At 44.1% G+C, this 12,632-nt stretch overlaps 1 pseudogene; it reads right to left on the reverse strand.

Moving 5' to 3' along the window:
* Window positions 1–6,874: 6,874 nt before the first annotated feature.
* Window positions 6,875–11,118, reverse strand: LOC130095681 (uncharacterized; annotated as a pseudogene).
* Between the last annotated feature and the right edge of the window lie 1,514 nt (window positions 11,119–12,632).

Below are 12,632 nucleotides of genomic sequence, written 5' to 3' on the forward strand. Positions count from 1 at the left end.
GAGAGAGACACTGGATCCATATACCGTGACAGGTGGCGCCCGTGTAACAACAACATTTTCAACGTACAGTTTTATCCCTTTTAACAAATTCTGCCATTTTAATAATTGTACCAATGATAATAAATAAAATAGATCTGTTATATCACCGTTTTTCAAATTCCAGTTCAGTTCATCTTTAAAGTTTCTGTTTTGTCGAGACAAAAGTATTACAGGTAGGACTCCCAAAATTTGACAACTAGTTGCTATAATGAAGAAATGTTTGAATGCAAAAAATCTTGAGCTCAAAATTGACCTTTGACCCTTATTTGGCAGTTACTGTACTCTGCCTTTGTATCATGTGCCAAAAATAAGGAGTCGTGCAAAGGCAAAAGGCAGTAACTGACATATAATCAATATTTACTTGCTGTTCCCCATACTTGCATCCATTATAAGAACCCCTAACCAAGGTCTAGCCATCATGGTATGTGTTTTAAATTATATAGAAGACCTTTTGTTGTTCCTATTTAGTGCTATAATGATCAGGATAGTACGGCAACATTAACGCAGTTGAACAGTATGACAGATAAGTTACTTTGCAGTACAGTATGTACAGTAGGAATAAATACAAGAAATATTTTCACAATAAAGATAATTTAATTATAATTGAATACAGAGGTATATGTATTTAAATGCAATATATAGAGTAATAATTATTTAAACATTAGACCAAGACAGTAGAGATTAGAGACTAGGGTTGCCGCGGTGAGGAAAATTTCACACCGGTTAATCGACGTGTCACAACACCGGTAATCCCGGTGTCACCGTGGGGGGCGGGGCGGGGGGGTTAAATAGCTTTTAAATGCGTGCGCGTTATACTTTCACTTTCGAAATAAGCGTCAATTGGCAATTCAGCGTCAATTGCTTGAATGGACAAAAAAACAACAACTCGGCTCGCTGATAATAAAACTTTTATTTATAGACAGAACTTTTATTAGCATAACGAACGAATAAAAATAACCCCATGCATAGGCTTAAAATCGTCAAACTGTGGGCCCAAACAAATAAGAACCATAAAACGTTTATTAACGAATAAGAAAATAAAACAGGCCTAAATAAATTACACATTCCGCCATTATCTTGCTTTTCTGTAATTTGACTCGTTCTCATCTCCACAAGTGCTAAATGGAATCCTGATGCTTGCTGATCTGTGACGTGACTGGCTCTTGGCACGCACTGCGCAGTTCAGTTTTTAATTATAATGTATGTTCTCTTCTGAACTAAATAATTGATAATTATTATTTTTAATTAATTCAAATAAATATTTTAGCAAAAACGAATACTTTAAAAAAGTCAAGACATCGCGGTGTCACGGTGGGAAAGTGATGTCACCGGTGATGGGGCTTAAAACCGGTAACACCGTCAACACCGTCTATCGCGGCAAGCCTATTAGAGACTGCTCATTCCTCATCCTCCATGTTCACAGACAGCGATACCCAGAACGCCCTTCTGCTGGAAGGCATAAGAGGACACAGTTTTTTAATAATTTCAGTCTTCTTGCCCTCTTCAATCCCCCGGTCGTGTGACCTGAGGAGAGAGGGTACATTCATGCTGAACTTCTTCTGGAGAAAGTCCAATTCAATGAAGCTTTCATCTGTGTGGGTGAGCTTGTAAAATAAACTCATCGACCCATGTCGCAGCTGAATTTCAGCCATTTCGCTCAACTTGTGGGCCGTCTTGACCTTCGTGGTGGAATGGCCATCCCTCCAATTCAGTACATTGGCATTTTTCATGTGTAAAGCCTCCACTTTTCCGGAGTTGGAAGTGGCCACTACACTAAAAAAGTCCTCATAGTCATAGACAGCACCGCCAGGCCTCCTCTTCATCTCCAGCTCTACCCCATGGTGAAAACTGTCGGCGCTCATGAAGGTGTGTCCCTTTTCAAAGTACTTCAATGTGATATCCTCCCTTTCCGAGGTGGCAGCATCGATGGTGCAGACTAACGTACTCAACAGACACCAGTTCTTGTTCTGGGATGCACAATTGTCCACCCAGTAGATGCTATGTCTGAAATCTCGCTCTTTCTCCAGTGCCATCACATAAGCTGATGCTATTTCTTGAGCACTTCTGCCCGCCATGCCCTCATGCCAGACCACAGAGATGGTTTTTTTTTTTTATCCCCTTTCTTCCCCACTGAAGCAAAGGTCTCATGGTATGCCACTATACGCCGGGAGAAGATTGCAGTTTTAACTCTAGGCATGCGTGGCAACATAATAAACTTCTGGAGGTCCACACTCCTCACTGATGTGTCTCCCTGCCAGTCCTTCTCTGCGTCAGCCTGATATGCAAGTCTGCCCTGCAAAGCAGAATTTTTATGTTTGCGCCAGCGCTCACATTCCAAGCAGTCCATGATATCGTCATCACAAGCATGTTCATGCTGTTCGTGCAGTAAGCACTCCTCACATTCTTTCTCTCCAAGCTTTGAGAAGCTGAGTTTTTTTTGCCGCACTGCTTTGCGATATGTTTCGTAGGAGCACTTGTTGCCCTTTTCCAGCCAGTCTGCATACATCAGTTTGATGCTAATGTCACTAGGGAGGTAGCGGCGATGGGGAGCATGTTCCCTCCGATAATGACTGATGGAAGGGTGAAAAGACTCAATGTGATCCAACAATGGCTGCAGGTCCAGTTTGTTGCCCGGTGTGTGTCTTCCGCTTTGATCCTTTAGGATCCTCTCATTTCCCATATCACTTCTCATCACCGACAGGACCAGGCTGTCATTTGTTGGGTGGTACCCCAAAGTGGCCAAAAAGAAATTCTTGCAGACCTGCTGTGGAACCTGATCCTCATTTTTAAGCCTGTAAACAAAAGACCTGCTGCGTCGACTTGTTCCTTTTGGGACAAACAATCTTGCCGTTGGTAGCTGGGTTATGTTACAGAACATAAATGCACGTTTTTCGGTGTAGTCCATGTTCCAGTACATGGCCCAGATCTTCTTTCGCCATTCCTCACTAAATTTCTCTGAACATTTTCTTCTGCATTTCTGGCCACACGGTTCCCTCATCGGAGGGGCCAAGGTAGACAGGGCCCCAGTGGTGTTGGAGGCAGGCAGACAGGCAGGCAGAGTGGCTGGGACGAGGGCTACGGTGGTGTTGGAGGCAGGCAGACAGGCAGGCAGAGTGGCTGGGTCGAGGGCTCCGGTGGTGTTGGAGGCAGGCAGACAGGCAGGCAGAGTGGCTGGGACGAGGGCTCCGGTGGGGTTGGAGACAGGCAGAGTGGCTGGGACGAGGGCTCCGTTGGTGTTGGAGGCAGGCAGAGTGGCTGGGACGAGGGCTCCGGTGGTGTTTGCGACAGGCAGAGTGACTGGAACGAGGGCTCCGATGGTGTTGAAGGCAGGCAGAGTGGCTGGGACGAGGGCTCCGGTGGTGTTGGAGACAGGCAGAGTGGCTGGGACGAGGGCTCCGTTGGTGTTGGAGGCAGGCAGAGTGGCTGGGACGAGGGCTACGGTGGTGTTTGCGACAGGCAGAGTGGCTGGGACGAGGGCTCCGTTGGTGTTGGAGGCAGGCAGAGTGGCTGGGACGAGGGCTCCGGTGGTGTTGGAGACAGGCAGAGTGGCTGGGACGAGGGCTCCGTTGGTGTTGGAGGCAGGCAGAGTGGCTGGGACGAGGGCTCCGGTGGTGTTGGAGACAGGCAGAGTGGCTGGGACGAGGGCTCCGTTGGTGTTGGAGGCAGGCAGAGTGGCTGGGACGAGGGCTCCGTTGGTGTTGGAGGCAGGCAGAGTGGCTGGGACGAGGGCTCCGGTGGTGTTTGCGACAGGCAGAGTGGCTGGAACGAGGGCTCCGATGGTGTTGAAGGCAGGCAGAGTGGCTGGGACGAGGGCTCCGGTGGTGTTGGAGACAGGCAGAGTGGCTGGGACGAGGGCTCCGTTGGTGTTGGAGGCAGGCAGAGTGGCTGGGACGAGGGCTACGGTGGTGTTTGCGACAGGCAGAGTGGCTGGGACGAGGGCTCCGTTGGTGTTGGAGGCAGGCAGAGTGGCTGGGACGAGGGCTCCGTTGGTGTTGGAGGCAGGCAGAGTGGCTGGGACGAGGGCTCCGGTGGTGTTGGAGACAGGCAGAGTGGCTGGGACGAGGGCTCCGTTGGTGTTGGAGACAGGCAGAGTGGCTGGGACGAGGGCTCCGGTGGTGTTGGAGACAGGCAGAGTGGCTGGGACGAGGGCTCCGTTGGTGTTGGAGGCAGGCAGAGTGGCTGGGACGAGGGCTCCGGTGGTGTTGGAGACGGGCAGAGTGGCTGGGACGAGGGCTCCGTTGGTGTTGGAGGCAGGCAGAGTGGCTAGGACGAGGGCTCCGGTGGTGTTGGAGACAGGCAGAGTGGCTGGGACGAGGGCTCCGGTGGTGTTGGAGGCAGGCAGAGTGGCTGGGACGAGGGCTCCGGTGGTGTTGGAGACAGGCAGAGTGGCTGGGACGAGGGCTCCGGTGGTGTTGGAGGCAGGCAGAGTGGCTGGGACGAGGGCTCCGGTGGTGTTGGAGGCAGGCAGAGTGGCTGGGACGAGGGCTCCGGTGGTGTTGGAGGCAGGCAGATGGGCAGGCAGAGTGGCTGGGACGAGGGCTCCGGTGGTGTTGTAGACCAGTAGAGTGCCTGTGTCTGGACTTCTGGAGAAATCCAAAAGCGCATTTAAAGAGGTATCAGGCGTGCTGTTAAACAATTCCTCTGAACCAAATTCCGGGAAACTGATGTCCAGACAGCTATCCAGGATTGCCCATGTTTTTGTATCATCTTCTTGAACACAGTAATCCTTAAAAGAATCTGAAATGAAAATAAGAATTAGAGAAATTATAATTAGAGACTTGGAAATCTCAAAAATATGAATGTAAGACATTATGAAATTAATTTGAATGAATAGGCATACCATTGTCTAGAATTATCTTTTTTGTTGTGTTTGGTGCTTCTGGACCACATTGAACAGGCTTGTCCCTACAAGGTTCTGAAATGATATGAAACAAGGAGAAGATTGATACTGGTATACTAGTCCTTCTATTAATAACAACAATTGTCATGATCCAGAGGGGCGCACAGTCTCCAAATAGCCAATTCAAGTGGTAGTGACAATCCCCTGTGGCTCAGAGACTATGCCATCAAATGCATGGATGGCAGAAGTTACGTTCATTTAAATTTCTTAGTTGATACTTTTGCCCAACACAACAAATTTTATATTTTGCATGTAGGGACATAAAAAATCACCTGAGGAAGGAAGTTTAACCATACCCTCCATACTGGAGAAAAAAATTAGAACAATATTTAGAACAATAATATCTTAGTAAAAACTTAAAGTAATATTGACAAACTAAATATATAGTTTGCCCTTACAATCTCTAGCTTTCATATTTTGGTGGATGTTTTTAAAATAAATTACAGAGGAGCAGTAATTTATCAATTTGCAACAAGAATATTTCATATTCATATAGGCGTGTTTAGGCCTTTATTTTGAAATAGCAATAAACATGAAAAATTAATGAAAGATTGGTAGAAAGCTCAGTTTGTTTCCATACCAAGAGTTAAAAAAATAACACCAATTCAATTTTATTTAAAAAAAAGTCTTTTTTTTAAATTATATTATGGATTCTCGATTTGTGATTTTTATGCGTTTATTAGAGGTTGAATTCAAATCAAATACTGCCAAATCACCCATAGGCTACTACTTCTGAATAGGATGTCTACTTCATAAATTGTAAGAAAATTATGGAAATACTTGGTTCAGATCACTCAAAGCATATATGAAAATGGAGGCGAGCTTATATGGTCAGTAAGGAGGCTTGGCTGTCCATCTAGTGAAAAAGTTTGTTACTGCGCCCAAATAAAATCTTCCCGAAAGCAATTTTTTTGAGATATCAACCTAAAATTTGGAACACAACTTATGTCTATTACAAAGCCTTTTTGAATTACAACCATTTAAGTTTGGATAGTAATTTTCATGTCTATGCGAAAAAAGGGAGGGGATGGGAGGGGTGGTGACAGTTAAAGGGTTAAGGGTCACCAAACTGCTCAAGATGCAGTCAACGAACTCGACTTGGATTACTGCTTTTTAATTCTGAGATGATATAGACAGAGTCAACCGAAAAAAAGTTTACCATTTAGGTTAGCCTACTTTGTACGGACGTTAGCAATAACTAGCTTGCTATGGATTTGTGTAAGAGCTGACATGAACACCTGCAAGAAGGAAAACACGTATGGATTGTTGTGGATAACGTTACAGCAGATGACGTGCATTGCTATGGATTCTGGATCTTCCATGGATTATATCGGATTGCATGGAAAGGTAGGATGCCTGTGTATTTAATAATTGGTTTTCGGCGTTTGATGTGAGGCGAGTGTCAGCGTCAACGTTAGCGCTAATTTACGTGACACAGATTAAATTTAGCTAGCTCCGGGCTGTCACTGACATTGACAGATCTGATGACAGATCTGAACCATCGCCCTGAATGAAAATAACAACATTTATGACAACCTATTAGCTTGTATAACATCTAAGTATGGCTTGTTCACCTTGCTTTGTTTCTGATTGCATACTTGGAGCAGTTTGTCTGGCCAGCAATGTGGTGGTATGTTGTTCTCGCAAGCTAGCTAAATTAAGCAGAATGCAATCGAAAATGTATCATGTTTATAATAACATTTTTGGTATGTTCTTACCTTGCTCTTGATGTCTGCGTTTCAAGGCCATCTCCACCAACATTTTTCCACAAGAGTAATGGGCCATTACGCTATCACAGAGTAATAATACAAACAAGCACTCGGTAGTCTACACTTTATTTCAAAGATGTGTCGTGTGTACAGTATGTTACGTGGTTTGGTGACAATAAAAGAGCGGCAAACTTTGGCAGTATGACAAAGCCAGAGTACAGTAACATCACAGCGGCACCGTAACATCTCTCTTGATGCCAGGCTAAACAAAGTCAGAACACCTTAACTCAACTTCAGCGTGCTAGAACAAAGGCAAAGAGCCGTAACAGCTGTTACGGCGTTCTGCTGTGGTTTCTCGTATGGTTTGTGGAAGTTACGGTTGTCATAGCCCTTTATTTTCTCGTTAAAACAATCAAATTGACTCACGATATTTATTCACATGATAAAGGAGGTCTCAAATACCACAAAAATGACACTAACTCATTTTTGACCAAACATGATGTTACGCCGTTTTGCCTTTGTAGGGCAGTATTCACAGGGCTCTACAGTGCGACCATTTTGCTCGCATATGCCCCTAAAAATCGATACGTGCGAACCGGAAAAATTATTTACGAGCACAAAGTGCGAGTAACTACAACCTACCATAATCGAAAACGAGACGATAACTAAATAAAAACTAGTTTTGAATGACAAAACTATGACGGAAATCTATTAACATTTTCGTCAACGAATAAAAACTAGACAAAAATGTTAGATAGTGACGATTTGTGAAGCGATCCAGTCAGAACTGATGTCCTGCGTTTGTGGTAGATGCGCACATTTGTACTGTAACGTGCTGATACCCAGCGGCACACGGGTTGACATGCGCTGCATCTCATAAAACGTTAAAAAATGTAAACATCTGGGAGAATTAGTAGAGTAGACATATAGATCTGAATAAGAGTGACGACGCAAAGAAAGAGCTCTATTTGGTTCGGTTTTCTGTGCGCACACACCCGACCCGAGGCGTGTAGCCATGCATAGACACATACTGTACAGCGCGCGAGGACTGAACTGTGCTCTCTTTCGTGTCTGAACGGACATACACAACATTATGTCGAAATGTCCGTTTTGGAGAGTATTCACGTAAACTATGTTGGTTATGTCTTAAACATTTTTGAGTGTGTATCGATGTGCATCAGTGCAATTGGATCTGCATGTCATTGGACATGATCCGATGGCTTAAAGTGACAGTGGGTAATAAACCTAATGCAGTCTGTGTCATCAAGCAACAAAAGAAAAAGAGCATTCACTGCTCGTTAATAGCTTTAATAAGGATTCATTATATTTAAAATACAAATAATTATGTCTGCTGCTTGAAAGAATAAAGAATGATGTATGCAAGTAGTTATAAAGAATGCATATATCATTCATTGAAAAGAAGACTATTCTACTTTAGGAAAAGTGGTTTTATTTAATTTTAAGATATGTTTTAAGTCACAGTAGTTAAATCTGTATCTGTATTGCATGTTCAAACTTTAAAATCATTCATATTAACAGGTTAATAGATGTTTTCTCTGGGTGTATATGGGTTTGGAAATTTCAGAGAAATTCCAAATTAATGCATTACAATTGAACTAAACCCATTATATTTTAGTCATCTAAATTGTTTTAGTTTTAGTCTAGTTTTAGTCGACGAAATAGAATAAGATTTTAGTCGACTAAATCTACAGTAGATACTAATATTAGTAAATACTAATACACTAATTTAAACTAGTGTCTCCTCCATGTTGTGGAAAGAGCCTCTGCAGTGGAAAGATGCAGATGTCCACAGGTGTGCCAGTGTGCTCCTAGCCTCCTCCTGAGAGCAACACGTTCCCCCTTGTTCTGTTTTACTAAAGTGATTGTAAAGTGTGATTTATACTTCTGCATTAAATCGACAGTTTCAAACCATAGTTGAACACAAAGAGAAGGAGCACACATGTAGTGTATATATATAATAAATAGTTTGTTAAACTGTTACTTGAAAAATTTTCACTGCGCTCCAAAATGTCTTTGTGTGCTCCTACATTTTTCCATTTAGGAGCACATGGGCTCCTTGGGAAAAACCTTAGCGTAGAACCCTGATTCAGGTCACATCTGCCCAGACAGAGACGGCTCACGCCATGTCTGCCCAGTCGGAGACAGATCGGGAGATGCCTATTCTCGTGGCCGGAGGGGCACTGATCGGCTATTTAGAGCGTCTAGCTCGGATCCTGGAGACGCCCTTCAGACCTTTAGTGTCTGCTGTTCCAGAGCCGGAGCCAGTGTCCGCTGTTCCTGAGCCGGAGCCAGTGTCCGCTGTTCCTGAGCCGGAGCCAGTGTCCGCTGTTCCAGAGCCGGAGCCAGTGTCCGCTGTTCCTGAGCCGGAGCCAGTGTCCGCTGTTCCTGAGCCGGAGCCAGTGTCCGCTGTTCCTGAGCCGGAGCCAGTGTCCGCTGTTCCTGAGCCGGAGCCAGTGTCCGCTGTTCCTGTGCCGGACCCAGTGTCTGCTGTTCCTGTGCCGGAGCCAGTGTCTGCTGTTCTTGAGCCGGAGCCAGTGTCTGCTGTTCCTGAGCCGGAGCCAATGTCTGCTGTTCCTGAGCCGGAGCCAATGTTTGTTTCTGTGTTTGTGTCTGTGCTAGTGGCAGTTGCTGTTCTGGTGGCTGTTCCTGAGCCAGAGCCTGTTCCTGAGCCAGTGCCAGTGTCTGTTCCAGAGCCGGAGCCAGTGCCAGTGTCTGCTCCAGAGCCAGAGCCAGTGCCAGTGTCTGCTCCAGAGCCGGAGCCAGTGCCATTTTCTGCTCCAGAGCCGGAGCCAGTGCCAGTGTCTGTTCCTGAGCCGGTGTCTGTTCCTGAGCCGGTGTCTGTTCCTGAGCCGGTTGCTGTTCCTGTGCCGTGGTCGCCCAATTGTTTCCACAATTGCTTTTATTTTTACAATTGGTACAAATATCGTAACATACATGTTACAGGCAGGAGTCGGCAAGATGATATCAGTCCAAAAAACAGCTAGAGGGAAAATCTAAAACAATAGCCAGGTAGAAGACAAGTTCTCAACCAGAAGGGCAGTCCAACATATTCAGTGGCGATATGACAGGTGAAAATGAAGAGAGCCAACAATGACCGGAGAAGAAAAAGAAGCAGAAAAACAAAACTAATACCACTGAAAATACAGGAGTCACGATATAGAGTGAAATAGGATTATTAAACTTCAAAAAGTGACAGTTAAATTAAAGAACTGTTGCACGTCAAACCATGTTTGAGTTCATTCATGACTTGTGGTTTTAGAGCAGTTTGCAATAATGTGTAGTACTTAAAGAAATGGTTAACACAAAATTTTTAATTTGCTGATAACTTACTCCCCCTCAGGTCATGTTAATGTATCACGAGGAGCTGGATCACTCCTCCATAGGCTTCTAAGGGATTGACACTTGTTCTCCGAAAAGTTATTAAAGACATCGTTAAAATAGTCCAAGTGACTACAGTGGCTCAATCCTAAGTTTATCAAGCGACGAGATTACTTTTTGTGCGCAAATAAAACAAAAATAATGACTTTATTAACTTATTTATTTATTAACTATTCATTTCCTTCTCTGTGGGCCTCTAGTCAGTTAACGTAGTGTGATTGCGTAGTGCTATATCACACGTAGGCTCACTATTGGCCGACGCTGGTCATGTGTGTGATGCGTGTGACGTACAACATAGAAGCTTACGCTCATACGCTGTTACACTAGTGAACTCACTCGAGGCCCACAGAGAAGGAAATGAATAGACTTTATACCTTATATTCAGTAAGAACTTTACTGAATATACATAAAAAAAAACGTTTTGCCAATAACTGAATACGTGTTTGCGAAACAGAACTTACATCAGCTTCAAGCATGATGTCATCTTGTGGTTCTTTAAAGTATGTCCTTAGGAGCTGTAGAACACACATGGCCTTGTCTGAAACTTCAACATCATAACTAGAACTTAACAATTGTACTGCCTTTGCTGTGGATGGCCTCTCTAAGCTTGCTGATGATAGACACATCTGTGAGCAGCTTAAAGTGTGCGTAAAGGCATTTTCGTGAAGACAGGAAGGGCCAGTCTTCTATAACCTTCTCAATGGTTGGTGCAGGTACCTGATTAAGGTACCTACGTTGCAGTATATAAGTATTTTCCATTAATGGCTCTGCTCTTTCTGCCCCATCAAAGCCATCCTCTGAAAACATGCGGTGAAGGCGCATTTTCATCTCGCCCAATGTAGTCTCGGTCTCGCCACTGGGTAGATCCGTAGGAGCCCATCTCACACATCCATACTGATCTACTGGGCCTTTTGCCGTTGCCCCTGCTCCACTGCAGGCCCTCCTCTCCCTCCGTCGTCGTGCAAGAGTGTTATTTCTATTTTTGTACTCAACCCTTGTTTTAATTTGTTGAAGTTTGGCTGGCAGCCATCTCCAATGATATCTCCTGTTTTGCCTACATCTACTAAACATTTAGGAAACTCTCTGATGCCAGACTGATTTAATGAAATGGCGTATGTATGACACGCCAATTCGTATTTCCATTTTTGGCGTGCTATCAACACGCATAATCGCTTTTCAGCGTGTTTATCAACGCCTTTGACTTAACGTTATATTACTGTATTATGCATATATAAATATATGACCTACCCCAACCCCGTCCCTAAACCTACCCGTCACTGGGGTTAATACCATTTATGAGTCTTCTCCGACCATCCTAGGAAAAGAAATATCGCTCCACAGATGTAGATATAGATTTTGCTTCGTTTCGCTCGGACATTTAACGGCGTAGACATACACGCGGAATCACTCGGACATTTAATGGCGTAGACATACACGCAAAAGATTTCGGCGTGGACATACACGCGGATATTTCAAAATGCGTATAGATAACACGCCACTTGAATTGAAAGTGGCGTGTATGTTTACGCAAAGTCATGATGTCATGTTGCTGATGCCCCGAACTATAGTGTGGCATGTTGCTCTACTAGGATTAGGATCTTGTTCTAAGATCTGATCTACCACTGCCTGTACTATATTTTTTCTGTCTACTGGGAGCGGTCTTGACTGATTTACCAAACATTTTTGAAGAGATGAAGGCATCTGTTCCCAATTTACTCTGAAAACCACATGCCATGGCCTTCCAAGATATGGTGCAAAGCTTTCAGTGCATGAGGAGTGTGAGGATGGACTGCATGTGCTTCCCAAAGGGCTCTGAGATGAAGAGGGAGAGGGGACAGCCTCTAAATTTAACTGAATTGCTGGAAGTCCTAAAAAAACAAAAAAATATTAAATTCTGAAGTAATCATATAGTTACGTTTTTAAACCCTCAATGTTGTCTGCTTGTTTGTCAATTGTGATTGTATCCATAGCACCCTGCCGTGTAGATTTACCTTCATTTTTAAAGGCAGCCAACAATTTTCTGCACTTTATTGGACGCAAGTATTTTTCAATGTCTTTTTCTTCGACCACCATAAGGTCTTCGTTGTTTTCGACTCCCAGCTCCTCCAGAACTTCCAACAAATGTGCCAGTGTGTCATCTGAGAGGCTTGGTAAAATTGAGGTCACCAAATCCTTAATGCCTTGATTCATTTTCTGAAAGAGAAAAGGTATAATTTTCTTTTTAGTTCAAATGAATCTGTAACACATTGCTCAATAAACCTCTGGAAAAGCATGATGAAGAGCAATTAGTAGCAAGTCAAACATCTCATAAGTTGGAAGAGGATAGTAGTCAAGCATATAATCATCTTGAGCTACTCCTAATTCACAATAGACACCAATGTCTCTCAACTTAGCAGAGGTATGTTTCTCTGTAACAAAGTACACAGACTCATGTACGACAACCACTAGAATAATCCTTCCACCAACCTGATCTCACAGAATTCCGTGAAATGAACACGGACCCTTAACTCAAAATCCGTGGCAGTTTCACGGAATCGCCGAAATTTCCGTGATGTGCCCACGGAAGTGATGCCTATGTAAGTCAA

Source organism: Rhinichthys klamathensis, unplaced genomic scaffold (assembly GCF_029890125.1).
Source record: "Rhinichthys klamathensis goyatoka isolate OS25496 unplaced genomic scaffold, OSU_Roscu_1.1 h1tg000011l_1, whole genome shotgun sequence".
NCBI classification, from domain to species: domain Eukaryota; kingdom Metazoa; phylum Chordata; class Actinopteri; order Cypriniformes; family Leuciscidae; genus Rhinichthys; species Rhinichthys klamathensis.